The sequence below is a fragment of the Schistocerca serialis genome, chromosome 2 (genome assembly GCF_023864345.2).
Source record: "Schistocerca serialis cubense isolate TAMUIC-IGC-003099 chromosome 2, iqSchSeri2.2, whole genome shotgun sequence".
Lineage (NCBI taxonomy): Eukaryota > Metazoa > Arthropoda > Insecta > Orthoptera > Acrididae > Schistocerca > Schistocerca serialis.
In genome coordinates this window covers 812801969-812820282 of record NC_064639.1, presented here as the reverse complement: position 1 = coordinate 812820282, position 18314 = coordinate 812801969, and positions in this window count along the sequence as shown.

The window sequence follows — 18314 nt, the reverse complement described above, 5'->3', positions numbered from 1 at the left end:
CTAGGTAGCAGAATTCCTTAACTTCATTGACTTCGTGACCATCAATCCTGATGTTAAGTTTCTTGCTGTTCTCATTTCTACTACTTCTCATTACCTTCGTCTTTCTCCGATAGTAGGCAACATACGAACCCGCAACGTACAACTGACGGATACGACGGCGTGCTGAAAAGTAATGCCTCCAATTTTTTTATTCTGTTCTCAGTATCTGATGAATTATTACATGCCGTGCATGTTACTCGATCTACTGTCTTGCTTAAGTTGCAAATCTCTGCTGCTACATGGTTCCAGATTGTAGCGTGGGACTCGGAGGTGTGTGATGTAATTACGTCGGTGCGCGAGAAACTGTGTGCTTTAATTGAGATTCAAACCGCACAAAACGTACCTTAATTGAAATCACCAGAGGAATGAAAACTGTGCGCCGTGATTATTTCATCGACATCAGTAATGTGCGATGCTGGGTTGTTCATGCTCGTAATACAAAAAAAAAAATGGCGTTAATTTCCAAGTGCTAACCTAACGTGTGTGATCAAATGGAAGTGGAACACGGCTTACGGAAACTGACGAGAATCATCAGAATTGGGCTGAGGAACTCATCAGATAAAATCATCGGATAACAAAAACACAGATCCCATTACGTGTGGCATATCCCGAGAGCATGTACAGACCATTATTGCAGAAATATGGTACAGAAAACTGTGTGCGCGTTTGTTGCCTCGAATGCTCACTCCTGACATTAAACAGAGGACACTGTACATCTGTCAACAGCTTATGTTGCGTTTTGAGGGTGGGGGCGTTGCTTCCTTAATAACATTCTGACAGGTGGTGAACGCTGGGTTCACCATTTTCACCCTGAAAACAAGACAGCATCAGTGGAGTTCCACTGCAAAGTGATCAACGACGTCAAAAAAGTTCAAAACTGTCCCATCAGCTGTCAGAATCATGACACAGTGTTCTGGGACGTTCAAGGAATGGTTCATTTCGAATTCATGCCTGAAGACACTCTGCAAGGTATTGCGAAACACTCAGAAAACTGAAAGCATGAATTCGAAGAGTTCGTTCACACGTGGAGCACCCACTGCTTCAGCGTCACAGTGCCAGGTCACACTTGACCACTGCGATATCTGCACAGTTCTGACGCCTTGGTTTCACTGTCATCGATTATCCTCCACACAGTCTCGACTTGGCCACATACGATTTTTACCATTTCGGAAGCCTGAAGAACACCTTCGAGGTCTTCACTTTGACAGTGATGAAGTGGCAGAAGGAGAGTTGAGATCGTGGCTCCATCTACAACGTCTCCAGGGTGACTGTGTTGAAAAATAAATGTTTGGTCATGAAAAAAAAAGAGGTTAAATGTTAAAAGTTTGTTTTATTTAAAACGTTTCAATAAAAAAAATTTGGAGCATTAATTTTCACCATGCCCTGGTACAGTGATTAAAATCCAGCCCTAATTTAAGTCTTCATTCATGTAGAAGAAAAAGTTTTGAGAAATCGATTAATTCCTTGGAAAGACCCTTGTAGTGATTCTCTTCGTAATGTGGATAATATAACCTCCCGTTTCCAAGCGCTTACTCCAGGCTCGGGCGAACCGTGCATCAGTAAGCGGACTAATATAAAAAAAACATCCGACAACCGCAATGGACAATTAATTTAGTCTTTTTGTAGTTGTTAATGTGCATCTGACTTCCTACCCACTTGTAATTTCTGCAATCGTAAATGCTCAAAAGTCCAAGATAAACAGCAATTTCACAGGGTAGACGATTCTCTCCACTGCGTAATATTCTTTAAATGAATGTAAAGCTGCAATGCACTGTAAATTAGCAATGTAATCATGACATTTCCACATTATCGCTGAAATGCTCTCGTTAAATAAAAGTCCTATCTTGGAACAAAAATAATAGCTTATATTCAGAAAAATAAATACATACACTCGCTCGCAGTAATCCCTGGCTGTTTTTGAAACGATTCATTCGGTATTAATAATAAACTGAATAATTTATTCTGATCTGGTGCAACGTATAGCTTTGCTTCATTCTTAAAGGATTCAATGTAATGACTGATGCATTACAGTGTATTTAATTTTTTCATTAATCCGCCATGGCTTTCAGATGTTCTTTGCTGGTCGGTTATTTGCCAGGTTGCCATCACTGGCGCTGCTGCTTACGAGCATGTGTGGCTGATATAGTCGAACCATGCAATGCTAGTGCCTGACAAGACTTTATTCAGGCCGAGACAAACTAACGGCAACGACAATGGTCGCGTGCAAAATATTTTTAACCCTTGGAAGCGTGTTGTGGGGGTTTCAGGCCCAAGAGTGAATCCCTTCAATCATAATAAATTCGTATATAGTCGTCAAAAATACACCTAGGATTAAGAAACATGGTAAAATTGTATACAATATAGCAAAAATTGTGTGAAAATAGTGTTGTCTTAATACTATGCTCGTAATGCATGAAGGCCAGTTTAACCTAATGCTTTGGCAAGCAATTTTCTACCAGTCTATGAATTTTGTTACCTGTGATATTATTATACTGCCAACTGTTGCATGTGCTAGACTCTAGCAACAACAATAAGAAGCTTCCTGCTCGTTGTTGAAGTTGACCTCAGAAGTGAAAGGTGTTGCTCTCATGGCTCATGTAAGTAATTATGTTTGTTATTCTCTGTGTTTTCCTCTCTTTCTCTGACGAAGTAACTATTTAGACTTTAGTAACGTTCGTGTCTTACGGTATGGTATGATCTAGCATGTCTCAAAAGAGACAACCTACTTGTGCTATAAATATAGATGACTCAGAAGCTTCAACTATTATTTCTGAATTGTTGGACGAATATTTCTAGTATTACTTCCGAAGATGAAATCGATCCTCAATATAGGCTTGTGCCAGATAGCTCAGAATCTAGATGAATCTGCCTATGTAAATGATGTAGGCTTACCAAGGGTAGCCTGGGCTGCTAACACAGTTTGGTCTGTAGATTCAAGTAATGTAACAAGTAAACCCTAGCCTACAAACAAAAATAATATACCAAGCTCAACACAGGTTGAAAATGTGAATAATGTAGCAAGTCCATCCCAGTCTAAAAACTTTTTATCGGACGCCCTGTAACTTTGTGGAGCAAAACACTACCTCCTTCTAATACAACTCTGACACATTTGTTAGGGGAACAAATACACAAACGCAAAAAGGTGCTTGGAGTTACTTCATCAAAAATAATATCGTGAATGAAATAATTGATTGCACAAATGTTGAAGGACGTCTCTCAGCAGCTGTAAAGGGTCAAATATGGGATAATAACAGAAACAAGGAAATCCGTGCGTTTTTTTGGCAGTCGCTTATTAGCTGCCAATTGCAGAAGCTGGCGTGTTCCTATAAGATAATTATTTCACGACTCTTGTGGTAACTCTATTTGTATGGCTACTTTTTCTATAAACAGAATTGAAGAATTTGAAGGGTTTTGTTGGTAGACGCACCTGACAAGCTAGCAGCTTCCCGCAATATGGAGACAAAAATTTCATCCAGGAGAGATCTCCACAACAGATGATCAGCTAGTGTCTTTCAGAGGATACTACAGATTTCTACAGTTTATTCCAATCAAGCCAGGAAAATGTAGAATAAAGATATTATAGTTCTGCGACTCTTTGACTTCATATACTATAGATGGGCTAGTGTACTCAGGGAAAAAAAACCAGATCATCCTCGTCAACCTAATGCTGTAGCCCATGTGGCAAGGATACTGGAAAGGACGCCTAGAGGAAGCTCAAGCAGTATTAATATGGACAACTACTTTACCAGTGTTTCCATATCTCAAGATTTATTGAAGGATAAAATTACAGCAGTCGATACTCTTAGCTATAACAAACCACAAATTCCACCTGAAATGAAACCATGTACGACACGAGAGGTTCTATCTTCAGCATTTGGATTCAGAGATGGTTTGTCTGTTGTGTGTTATTAACCAAAGAAGAATAAGTGTGTGGTGCTACTATGTCCTACGCATCAGGATGCCACAATTGAAAAGACTCAGAAAAAGAAGAAACCATAAATGATTTCATTTGTAACAAAACAAAATTAGGTGTTGATTCTCTTGACCAAAAGACAAGGAGATGCCCATTTGTTTTATGGGCTAATGTTATGGATGTTACAGTTATAAATGCTTTCTGTTTATTCACAAATCAACATCCACAATATGACTACGGAAAATCACATAAAAAGGAGGATTTTATTGAAAGACTTGAAGTTAGAACTTATTCCTCCACATGTGGAACACAGAGCCAAAACTAGAAATTAGCAAAGAAATATTATATAAGCACTAGCTAAATATGGCGTCAAAAGGGGCCAGGAAATGGATACCATTCACCAAAGGAAAATGCCCAGAAGATGCTTTTTGTCTCCATGTGAATTGAAAAGGAAAAGTGATAAATGTTCTTCAAAAGGTTCTAACAATGTATGCATTGAACATAGTGTGCTTGTTCGTGAAATCTTTTCCAGTAATATGTAGATCTTTGGGTCAGGCAGTCTAATCTTCATTTGGATAAAATGCTGCCTAGTTTAATTCTTGTTGTGCCTGTGTAATGATAACTTAGATATTTTCTTTCTTTCCACTTTGTATTTGGACGCTTTATGCAGATTGATTTGCATTTTACCTCACCAGTGTGCAATTTCTAGTTTATTAGCATTGCTAATAAAGTTATTATATGCCAAATTAACAAAATTAGCAAAGATTAAACAGAAATTTATTCTTTTGAAATTAATAGTCAAACCTTTTCCTTAATGTTTTCATAATATAAAGCAACTACAGATATTTTTCATGAGACTCCATTCAGTCGTTTATAAAAGCATGTTTTCATAATGAACATGCAAGGCTGAAAAATAACGATATTTATACAGAATGCAGTGGGGGCTTTCGACGGCCCTATCATGCGTTAACCTCAGTCTGAACACTCATGCATCGATGACGATCAATTACAAAAAACTAAACTGGGCAACACTATTAATGAGCCAAGGGTCACTTTTCCTAACCCCCGTAATTGTCTCCCATTGCGAGGTAGAAGTCTGAAATTTGACTCAAAGGTGCCTACAACATCCTATATAATGATACAAATTTCAGTACAATTCCACTCAACGCCACCATGGACGTGTCATACTGTCGGAAGCTCGTCACACGCCTTCTTACCTACATTTCACCCCCTTCTTTCGTCACCCTGCATTGGAGGTCAGAACTGCGACGCTCAGCGATAAATCGTGTTTTACTGTAAAGCGGCAAAGAAGCTGGTATAGGCTTGCATCTTCAAATACAGAGATATGTAAACAGGCAGACTACGGCGCTGCAGTCGGAAACGCCTATATAAGACAAAAAGTGTGTGGCACAGTTCTTAGACTGGTTATTGCTGCTGAAGTGGCAGGTTATCAAGATTCAAGTGAGTCTAAATGTGGTGTTATAGTCGGCGCTCGACCGATGGCACACAGCATCTGCAAGGTAGCGATGAAGTGGGGATTTTCCCGTTCTACCATTTCACGAGAGTACCATGAATATCAGGAATCCGGTAGAACATCAAAGCTCCGACATCGCTGCGGCTGGAAAAAAGATCCTGCAAGAACGGGGCCAACGACGACTGAAGAGAATCGTTCAACTTGAGAGATGTGCAACCCTTCCGCAAATTGCTACAGATTTCAGTGCTGGGCCATGAACAAGTGTCAGCATGCGAACCTTTCAGCGAAACATCATCGATATGGGCTTTTAGAGCCGACGGCGCATTTGTGTACCCTTGATGACTGCATCACACAAAGCTTTACGCCTCGCCTTTGTCCGTCAACACCGACGTTGAACTGCTGATGACTGCAAACATGTTGTCTGGTTGAACGAGTCTCGTTTCAAGTTGTATCGGGCGGATGGACATGTACGGGTATGGAGACAACCTCATGAACCTATGGATCCTGCATGGCAGCAGGGGACTGTTCAAGCTGTTGGAGGCTTTGTAATGGTGTCGAGCGTGTGCAGCTAGAGGAATATGGGACTCATTATACGTCTGGATACGACTCTGACAGGTGAATTGTAGGGTAAGCTTCCTGTCTGATAACCTGCATCCATTAATATCCATTGCGCATTTAGACGGACTTGGACAATTCCAGCAGGACCATGTGACACCCCATACGTCCAGAATTGCTACAGAATGTCTCCAGCAACACTCTTGTGAGTTTAAACACTTCCACCGGCCACCAAACTCCCCAGACGTGAACATTATTGAGCACATCTGGGATGTTTCGCAACGAGCTGTTCAGAACAGATCTCCACCCCCTCGTGCTCTTACTGATTTATGGACATCCCTGCAGGATTAATGGTGTCAGTTCCCTCCAGCACTACTTCAGACATTAGTCGAGTCCATGCCATGTCGTGCTGCGGCACTTCTGCGTGCTCGGGGAGGGCCCTACACGATATCAGGCAGGTGTACCAGTTTCTTTGGCTCTTCAGTGTGTTATGGATGTTGGAGGAAACGCCACCGCTAAGTATGGACACAAAAAGTCGTGTTCAGGAGGCGAGGTAAAGGATCGTTGATTGTCACACATTTCGATGTCGAACACGGTTCACAGCGCGTTGAGCTATAGGAAGACCTTGACAACCTTTGACACTGCTGACAACCCGCGTACGATTCAACGCTTCTTCAAGGACGTCATGAGTGTGCCACCTCATCGAATCTGACTGCTCCCCTCTGGACTGCTGCGCGATCGCAATTTTGCTCCGGGGCACAAGTTGGAATACTGGCGACAGTTAGTCGACGACATTTGAACGTGAACAGGAAAAGGTGTTTAACATGCCCTCCAGTTTCGCGCCTTCCGTAGCGCAGTCATTGCAAGCGGAGGAGGGGATTGTGAGAGGGGGGATGCGTTGCGACATTGACACATGCATGAATAAAACAGCAGTACGGCAACACCGCCGGTGTCACCCACACACCTTTGTTAAGTACTTCAAAAATGTACCTGTACAGAAACAGGCAGCGATTGATTTCTAGGCGCTGGTGGGATAGGCAGCCATTTCGCACCGCTAAGCGGAGTCGCACAACGTCTCTGAAACAGCACCTGCTGGCTGAATGTGAGAGCAATGGGGTGTCGAAAGCAATGCTTGTCACTCCGGTGCGTAGGGGTCAATGACTGGCTGTCTCAGTAGAGAACCATTGTTGGAGAGCCCAACAAAGGGGCGCAGGTAGCACACCGCTGGTGTTGCTGAGCTGGGGTGTCTTAGAAGCACCCTTAGCCGTTTTATTCGCGCACGTGTCCACGTTGCACACTCTCGTAATCGTGGAATGGGAGAGTTCCCAACAGGGCGGCTGGAAGAGCGTTAATACCGTTTGCTGCTTCGGATCACATTAAAATTTCGTCCAATGGTTTTGAACAGTTCCTAATGGTTCCTTTCCTTACACCAGAGCAAAAATTGTAGTTGCGTTACATTAGAAACGGGTGTGATCATGCTCAAAGTGGTTGCATTCACACAGTGTCCGTAGAGAAGGGTTGAAGCGTTCGGATGCTCTCAGTAGAATAAAAGATTTTTAGTAACGCCGTCCTATTACTCATCTCACGGCGAATTATAGTTTTCGATCACAAAATGCATGGAAATCAATGACTAACGAGAAGGGTGGTTCCATTGGCACTCTTTATGCTACGCCCTGGAGCCTATTCGTGTTGGTACTGATCGACTATATTTCTTAAATATTTTCCCCGGGAACCCTTAAGAAAGCAAAGAGATTTCAACGCTGCGCTTCGCAGTTTTGTCGTCTGTCGCAGAGGCATCGAAAGATGAGGTGGGTATGAAGTGGTGGCACTGAGCAGAGCTGTGGTGACATTTGGTGCCAATGCGACATCGTTAAGTCACCCTACACCTCACATGAACTGAGCTCTGGCCATTTTTCACAAGTGTCGACGCCTTTCTGTAAGAAGCGTCGCCGTGCCCGCGGATGACGACGCAGGTTGCCGCACTTTTCCACCATTACAGAGGAAGATTGTTAGCAGTTTTCAGCCAGGTTTCATACTTCTGCGTAGCAATGGGAGACAAGTGCAGGGGCTCGAACAGGTAACCCTTTAATTGTAGTGTAGCTGGCGGTGAGTGCACGACAAATGAAAAGATGTCGGTCATAAACTGTCGCTTTTAAGCCCTAATCGGAACAAAGATCAATCATGAAGGCTATTAATTGGCACAGCCATTAGCAAAACATGAAGTTAAGTATATAAGCAATAACTGAATATTGAGAAATGAAGGGTGATCAAATTGAAATAATCCTGTGCGATAATGATATTGGCTACAACAGATGGCATAAACTTTAGAACCAATGTTCATTCAAGTAAACACACAAATATAATTGAATGGTGGCCTCGCGTCGACTAATAATAAGAGAAATAACAGTGATTCAAGATAACAAAGAAAATAGCAATTCTTAGTGCAACCAGAGCACTCACAGACATGTGTGGACATATGCTTGGAACCGTGCAACAAATTACGTAATCCTGCATCCAAAATCTCAAAGTTCAATAGCGTAGACACTTGTTAATACTCACTGCGAAATCTAATATTCATTAATTCTGGTCTTGTGACAAACATCTCTAGTTCACAGCTGCCCACGAATGTTCAAATAGCAACAAATTTCGTGCGCTTCTAAAATATTGAGTCACTCGAACACAGATTGAGATTCTAGCTCAATCAGCATTCAGTTTTCTGAAAATATTCTAACTCCAAAATAACACAAAACCAAGCGGCTCTCTGGTTAATACAGTATCTTCAAAAACCAATCGCATGCAGACTAAAGACCCTGGGCAATCCTCGCTGGTTTTTGGGAAAACCCTCAAAATAAAACTATGTCCGTTACCTGATCGTATACAAGCTTCAGGGGGTTGGTGGTCTACAGTCTGTCGTGGTATTAGGAGCAATCTTCCTCGGAAATGTTTAATACAACGAGGCTTAAAATTTTAATTCCTTAGTAATCAAAGCACTCGTAGTTTGAGAAACTTATTTGACTATCTTGTTATCACATATTACAAACTCTCTGATCAGGGGTGATATTTTTTTCCAAAATAAATATTTAAATGCTACCTTGGCTCTGAAGTACTTCTTCAGTTATTATAACTTGTTATTATTTCTTGTTGATTGACAGTTTATGAACCTTTCCACTCATATCAATTTCCATATGCAAATAAGGAACAAATAAAAAAAGACCTGCCGAATTCCCGTGAAATTGTCCGTTTTCAAGCCTTTGCAACAAGAACTGCAACAAATACATTTACTTGTGAGAAACAAAAGGTTAAAAAAAAAAAAAAAAAAAAAGGAAACAGGAGGACGCGAACTTGCTACATTTCACTTCATGACCAAAGAGCTCACTACACTACGGACTACGCTCCGGCTCCAAGAAAGCAAACATTGTTGCCATACATGGTATACACTGTCTAAAGAATCTATTTACACATGTCATTACTTGATATTTAATAAGCGAATACTACCGTAAAGAAGCGCTTTTGATACTTCATCACCGTGCACACTAGCTAGAACACAAAAACATCAACTGCAGGAAGCCATTACCTAAAGATATATAGTTTCTTGGCATTTTATTATAACAAATCGTAACTAAAATGACGCATTTTTTAGAGATCCTCAATTCGCTGACGTTATGAAACAATTTATATTCGTATCACGTACTCCGGGAGAAAGGAAACCCACAAAATACGATGTTTACCGCCTCACAATACGGCGGCTCCTATGTTCTGCTTGTAACGGAGAACGGTGTCGCATCTTATTGGCTACGTTACTCTCCACGAGACAAGAATCTAACATCCCAGGTTCTTTATTTCACGCACTGTAAGTCTAGTGCTAGCAGCCGTCTCCGGGGGGAGCGAGTAACTATTGCAGAAAAGCTGCATAATTCTTCACTGCGTGTGTAAATACATGCAGGCTCTCGATGGCACACGACAAAACGTCCTTTCGTAAAATGAAGAAAAAACCGCCTTCAGTCACAAGTTGCGTTTGCTTACTGCACTATGCATTTCGAGCCCTGGAGGCTCATCTTCAGGTGCTTTTTAGTGATTTGAATCAGGTTTTTTTAGTTTTTTGCAGTTTAACATTGTACGATGTCTGCTTCTGTTGTACCTCATGCAAATCACTAAAAAGCACCTGAAGATGAGCCTCCAGGGCTCGAAATGTATAGTGCAGTAAATGAACGCAACTTGTGACTGAAGGCGGTTTGTTCTTCATTTTACGAAAGTAAAACAGTCGCGGACGAAACACTGAAAAACAATGGATAAAATTAAAACGACCTTTAGTGGGTACCTTCTCAATTCCGTACCGATTTCCCGTGGACCCTGCAAAGAGCCGAGCATTTGTGAAGTGTGGTGGACAAGCCGACTACTGTGACGTCACACTTTCGTTGCGGGACCCGTATTTCAAGTGGGCCCCGCTCCTTGTGCACATGCGTCTACAGCGGGTTAGACGGTCGTTACACTACAAGCACAATTAAGTTTCAGTTATAAAGCGATGTAACAGATACATAAGCAAACGAACAAAGCTGCCGTTGTGTTTCCCCTAGAGTGATTAGGATACTTGTATTGGAACGACTTAATCATTTCATAAATCGACAATTTTCGGCATATGTCAGCCGAGGTTCCAGATGAATTACCAATCATGAATAAACAACGAAAGGGCGTGTCTGAAGCTGTAAGAGTTTTCAATACCATGTACGTTTGTGTGTGTAGGTGTGTGTATGTGTTCGATGTAGAGGGAGAAAGAGAAAGGTAGTGGAACAGAACAGATGTGGCGCCATTTCAAATCCATCCATCAACGGCCGCAGGTTGCTGTGACGGCCGTCTGCAGCAAAGCGTTGTGCTCGTCCATCGCGATTAATCACTACTGCGGGTCACACATCAAATGACAGGGAGACCCGGGAAATTTTCAGAAAACCGTCCCCAGGCGAGAGAATGCCATTTGGGCAGACCTGCGTTCTGAATTAAGCACCAATATATTACCCTGTACTCACTGTGCGATTTTGTGTATTTCGAGCTGCGATGGACAAAGCACAGGAAGATACATAACAGCTGTTGAATGTCTGCACAATAGCCTTCGACTCAAACCCAGCCGATAGTAATGTATTTTGAAACAGTAACAGTGTTCTGCTTGTGTCTGTAGCCATTTACGGGACAGGGCCATTTTGCCACCAAGTATGTGAAAAAGGAATCTCGGCGAGAGCAATGCTACCACACAGAGAATAATTCGATCATTCGATGACGCACCAGTACTTGTAGCGTTGTGCCTGTGAGAAAATTCTGTGATGCAGTCTTTGTTCTTGAACAGCACAATTACTGCAGTTTTGATGTGTCCGGAAACAAAGTCTAAGGAGCGCAGAAGTCATACTCAGCGAACGCTTGCAGAGAACATGCGACGGAGCACATGTGTTTATCTGGAGGGCGAGCGAAGCTAGTTAGATTACAACAAGGGGCACGGTACATGTGATTCACTGCGTACAGAGAGACTGAATGGTTCAAATGGCTCTGAGCACTATGGGACTTAACTGCTAAGGTCATCAGTCCCCTAGAACTTAGAACTACTGAAACCTAACTAACCTAAGGACATCACACACATCCATGCCCGAGACAGGATTCGAAGCTGCGACCGTAGTGGTCGTGCGGTTCCAGGCTGTAGCACCTAGAACCGCTCGGCCACCCCGGCCGAGAGACTGCGACCGTATCAGCATCTGCATCTCTGCGTACATGGGTACTCTACAATCCACTCTTATGTGATCAACCGAGTCTATAAGTCGTCACTTTCAAAATAGATCTCTACAGTTTCACTCTCAAATGGCACGTGGCAAAATCAAAAACCAAAATCTTTCCATACGTCTTCTGATTCTTTCATTTTAACGCGGTGGTTATTCCCCTCCAAGTAAATGGCAGGAAGCAAAATAATTAGGAGTTTTTAGAAATTTTATCAGTTTTTAATTTTAATTTTTCATGCTTATAAGGAAGAAAAGTGAACAGAACAAGGAAATTTTTCGAAATTTGTGGTAAGGTCTATGGGACCAAACTACTGAGGTCATCGGTCCCTAACAAAACAAGGCATAGCGTGACTGGGCACCAGAAACAGGGAGGAATCAAAGACCACAGTGGTACTTACCAGCACCCTGTCGATTAAAAATGATTCAGATGGCTCTAGGCACTTTGGGACTTAACGTGTGAGGTCATCAGTCCCCTAGACTTAGAACTACTTAAACCTAAGGACATCACAGACAGCCATGCTGGAGGCAGGATTCGAACCTGCGACCGTATCAGCAGCGCGGTTCCGGACTGAAGCGCCTAGAACCGCTCAGCCACACCGGCCGCCTGTCGATTAAAAACAAGGAACATATTTGCAAAAAGCGCTGGATAACGTGGGAACCGCAGCCACTTCCAATGCACGGTCTCGGGGTATTGGGGAAAGTTACGTGGGTCAGTACCGTTCCCTCCTCCAACAACGTAGTGACCCAGGGGCCTGACGATGGTAACCGTTTTCGTCTGAGAACAAAAGGATACGGTCGGGCGAATAAGAAATTCATCAGAAAATGCGGATACAGCCACTCAGCAAAGAAAAGCCACTGTCGACGAATCCAGAGCCAATGACCCCGTCCACAAGAAACCAGCCTGTGAAGTAGTGGTATCAGTGTGATGACATTCCTCACAGTGATTAGTCGAGCGAAAGCCTATGCGAAAAAGACCGTCGTCACTCCATATCAAACGATGAATGGCCCTACATTACGACGAAGCTATCTCCTTTGCTGATACAGGAACACCAGGGTGAGACCAGAGAGTTTTTCAGGATGTTGACGGGGAAGCTATTTCAACAGGGGAGAGGCAAGGTTTGGTCCCAACGGGATAACAAGTCTCCCGCAGTGAGGCGCGTCTTTGAAAGGATATAATCATTTTGACTATTATAAAATATTCGTGGATATGTCGCAGTTTAGGGTTAATCCGTCCAACATAGACGGGAGGAGACAGACTGGCCGCTTGCAGACAGGAAAATAAAGGAGGCGCAATGGAATACGGCGCCTGTGTACATGTTAAGACACTCCATCGTACAAATAAGATGGACGCACCCACTTGAATATCGGGAAGACCTAATCCTCCGAGCTTTCACGGCTTGGCCACCACTTCATACTGAACTCGAAAGATGTGTCGTCGAGATAAGAATCGACTGGATAGCTGTTTGAGACTGTGGGGCATCATCGCAGGAAGCGGGAATGTCTGTGCAGTGTAATACGCATCACTGAAAATCTAGGTATAAATGGAAATGTCGTGTGGCTAGGGCCTCCCGTCGGGTAGACCGTTCGCCTGGTGCAGGTCTTTCGATTTGACGCCACTTCGGCGACCTGCGCGTCGATGGGGATGAAATGATGATGATTAGGACAACACAACACCCAGTCCCTGAGCGGAGAAAATCTCCGACCCAGCCGGGAATCGAACCCGGGCCCTTAGGATTGACAGTCTGTCACGCTGACCACTCAGCTAACGGGGCGGACAAAAAATCTAGGTTATAAGATCTGCAATTGTGAAGGCGACTAAAGGAACGGCGATCGTGCTCAAGAATCGCTCATTGAACACGAATCGTAACCTCTCGCCAGTTAAGCGCCACCATTTTAGTCGGGTTGCTACATACTATCACTTTTCAACTCTTACGGCGATCGACCGCCGGCGCCCAAGGGATTACCATTTGGTTGAAGCCCCACAAAGGCAGGAATGTGCATCTGCGATCATTAATGTGGGCACCAGGAAGGCAACAAAAGGAAATGTCTGCGGCATTTCGTACCCAAACAATGACGTCATCGATATAAAGGTGGACCGAGACTTTTGGAAGTTCCTAAGGAACCAAATTGCTTAAGTCACCGGTTCCTAGGCTTATAAACTACTTAATCTAGCTTAAATTAACTTACACTAAGGACGACACTCACACACACACACACACACACACACACACACACACACACACACACACACACACATCCATACCCGAGGGTTACTCTAACCTCCGACAGGGGAAACCTCGCGAACTGTGGCAAGGCACCCCTGACCGCGCGGCTACCCCGCGCGGCGACCGAGGATCTGTTGTGGCGTGATCACAAGCGCCGGAACGAAGAGGTGGAACGCAATAGCAGATAGGGCGGTGAGGAACCCTCGGCCAAAGGTGCGCGGAATTGGACCGCGCCGCGACAAGAGTGACACCTAGAGGACGTGAATATAAACGCCGCTCCTGCCAGCCTCGACCGCTCAGATCGTCCAGAGTCTGCAACGTTATTTGTGCTAAGCTGTGAAATTGTCGTTCTGGTACCGCGCGCCGCGGAATTTGAATCCGCGCCAGACGTCATGGACGTCGAAGACCCATAAAAGTCTCTGCACCATCGAGCCGTAAGCTGTGGCGGCGCGCGCCTCCTGGCCCGCTTTTAGTGTGAGGGAGCCATAGTGGAACACGTGGTTCCGGCGGCCAATAGCGGCGCCCCTGATAGCGTACTTAAGCGCCTGCCTCGCGCTCAATCAGCTTCCGGCCGTACGTGGGGTCTGGACCCCTCCACCATCCTCCACGCCTATAAATCCCTCATCCGCCCTATCCTTTGTTATGGCCATCCAGCATGGATCTCCGCTCCCCCTACCTTTTATAAATCCCTCCAAATCCTTGAACGCCATGCTCTCCGCCTCGCCTATCGCATCCGTCTCCCCTCCCCCACGCGGATCTTCTACGATCTCATCCCCTTCCCCCACCTCCTCCTTTTCCTTGAAAGGATACGGATCCTGTACACTTCCCGCAAACTCGATCCTCCTCACCCGCTCGTCTCCCCAATCCTCTCCCACCCCCGCCCGCTGCCGCGCCTGTATTCTCACGTCCCACCCGGTCTCCATCTCTCCACCCTCCTTACCCTCTCCCAAGGTGGCTTCCGCCAGCTCCCCCTCCCTGATGATGCCCTCCTCCTTTCCATCTACCCCTCCTACCAACTTTGATCCTCCCGCCCTCCTCCTGTACTTACTCCTCTGGGCACCCTCCCTCCCTCCTCTCCCTTTTTCCTCCCTCCTCCTTTTCTCCCCCCTCCACCCCTGGGCCTCCCCTCCCCTGTTCCTCTCCTCCTGCCCCCGACTCCTCAGCCATTGGCATCCTTTTTCTCCCCTCTCCCCCACCTCACCCCTGTTCCCCTCTTGGCAGGTCCCCGGACTCGCACACGTTACGTGGACATTCGCGCGCCGGAGATCACCGCCATCAGTGTTTTGTGTGTGTGCCGTCGTGTTTAGTGTTCAGTGTTCACCATCCACTCCATCGTTCACCAGTGCCATCGTCATCTTCAGTGTTTGTGCGTCGTCTCATCAGCTAGCAGTGTGGATTATCGACGAGTGTGAACAGCTCCGTGTTTGTCTCTATGTGTCTCCTGTTTTATTGCCTAACGTTCTGTGACTTACGTGTCTTCTCACTGTTTTTGCTCCTTGTATATTCTATGGCTGAAGAGCAGCGTAGTGTGCTGCTGACAGCCTGCCTGTTGTACAGGTTTTAAAATAACAATAAAGTAAAAAAAAAAGCTCAGTCAGCCTACCACCCCATGTGTCTCCTGCCTCTTCGTGAACCCACAGTTGCCCCTCCTCTCTTCACCCCGCCGCTTCCCCAGCTGCCCCATGCTCTTCCCTCCTTTTCCATCCTCTCTGACCTTTCCCTCGGCAGGTCCCACCTGGTAGTTTTATTCTTCGTCGTGTGTGCTCCAAGTGGTGCATGCGCATTCAGTGTCTTCCCTGTGTTTTAAGTATCGCCAACTGTGTTTTTTAAATCTCTGGTGACTTTTTTATCTGTCCTCCACGAACGTCTACATGCCAGTGTATTTTTGCCTCCATTTTCCCTCCTTACTCTGTTTTATATTCCCCTTTTTTATCTCCTTATGTATGTATCATTTTATTCTTGTTTTAGTTGTCATGTCACTCGGCTGAAGAGCGGCGGATTGTGCCGCTGACAGCCCTCCCCAGCCCATATGGGGCAGGGGAATGAAATCACAATAAAGAAAAAAAAAAGCTCAGTCAGCCAGTCTAATATCGCGTACGTCGGTTTACACCTCGCTTCGCGCTAGACAGCTTACTTCCTTGTTCTCTGTACGAGTGGACGTGTTTGTTTCCTTGTGACTCCATTCTTCAATCTTGTTGTATTCGTTCTGTCCTTCGTCGGTCGTGTCCGTCCTCTCCCGTCGGGATCCTCTCTCCGCGGGTCCCGCCGCACTTTGTCATTGCTACCCCGCGACCGTCCTGGTCGCAGCTACAACAGTCGTAATCCGTATTAAGTGTTTCCTTAGGCTCTAGGTATAGCAAGAACTGTTCTGTTTTCATGTCGCCTCTCGCTAGCGACATTTGCTGTAGTAAAGTGAAGTATTGTCAATTTGTTTTTCTACAAATAAAACCACTTATGTTATTTGTTTGAAATTGTAATATAGCATTCCGGGAACGCTGCATCCCGTAGGCACTCTATTAGCGACGAGTGGGAAAGACCCCACAGAATGGTTGACATCTTACATTCCAGTAAAGTAGTTAAAAATCGAATTGAAAATATCACGGTGGGACTTTGACACTCAACCACCGGCGTTAGCAAGGGATGCAATGGAATTGCTTTTCCTGCACACCCGCTTACGGATAAGATGGTATAGTAAAGTTACTTCATCTTGTAAAATATAAAATGGTTGAGATTATATCCGGAGTCCTTCCATTTGAAATTGTTTTAACTGAAGGAATTTGGCTTCAATTCACCATCAATTGTAAAATTGTATATTTGTGGTAAGATCTTATGGGACCAAACTGCTTAGGTCATCGGTCCCTAAGCTTACACACTACTTAACCTAACTTAAACCAACTTACGCTATGGACAACACACACACCCATGACCGAGGGAGGACTCGAATCTCCGACGGGAGGAGCCGCGCGGACCGTGACAAGACCCCCGTAGACCGCGCGGCAATTCGCCATACATCCATAATCCGTAGAGGAGTTTGCCTAGTTGATGTAATACGGAGTAATAAAATTCTTGGGTCCGCCGGACGTCTGCCGATCTTACGGTGCCAAAAGGCATGACAGCTTTACAAATTTGTGGCTTTGCATGAGGTGTCCACCATTCCACAATAGATGAGTGCCCTTCTATAGCACGAGAGCAACGAGCCCATGCTTCCTGAACGACAACACCTTCTCGTAGATAAGCTATATTGAGCACCGAGAGAAGACGATACAATTTTACCGGCTGCTGCTCATTATTGAACGTGCCAGCTGGAACACAATGATCAACAAAACAGGCGGGTATCACTTCAACGTCCAAAAGCTGCCAGCACAAGGAGTCAGAAACGTGAAAGCGATCAAAATGGTTCAAATGGCTCTGAGCACTATGGGACTCAACATCTTAGGTCATAAGTCCCCTAGAACTTAGAACTACTTAAACCTATCTAACCTAAGGACATCACACACACCCATGCCCGAGGCAGGATTCGAACCTGCGGCCGTAGCAGTCCCGCGGTTCCGGACTGCAGCGCCAGAACCGCGAGACCACCGCGGCCGGCGAAAGCGATCAAGTCGACCACTAGAGGTGGCAGTAAAATAAATGTATTGGACAAGTGTAAGGTACTGACAAACCGATGCATCACGTAGGAGCAAGGAGCGTACCATTTCAACGAGTTCTTTTCTAAAACTAATACTAGGAGACTGAGCCAACGACCGGAGAATGCAATTAAAATCGCCATCCAAGGTTTCCGCTTTGTAGAGAACGACAAGAGCCAGAAGGGGCATAGAGAAGAAGTAAAGAGAGATCAAGAAAGGTGTATCCAACACCCCTACCATCATCAAGAACTTCAAAATCTCGTAACGGAATTCCTTTCCTATAAAACAAGGAAGTGCCCGCCCACAATAAAAAAGGTCGAGAACCCAAGAATTGAAAACTAATCACATAATACTTCCTCCAAAATAAATTACGTCTGCATCAAAGCCAATATAAACTGTAGTTAAGTGTCAAGCTGGAGCTCAGAATCAATGCTGTTAATATTTAAAGTGAGGAAAGTATATGTCTGCATAGACAATCGAACTGAACAAAAGCTACAAAATTACGAACTATCATCGAATGGAGCTATATACCATTCTCCATGGCAGAATCAATGGACGAAACGGAGAGATAAGAAGTTTGAAGTTCTCCCCCAACTCTTTTTTTCTACTCTCAGGCTGGATACGTCGTTTACTGTGGCTCCACGGAATTGCCGCTACCTCTTCCATTGTGTGGGTGGTTCATTCAAAAAATCCATTGCAGACTGAGAGGGAGACACCTCCGCACTC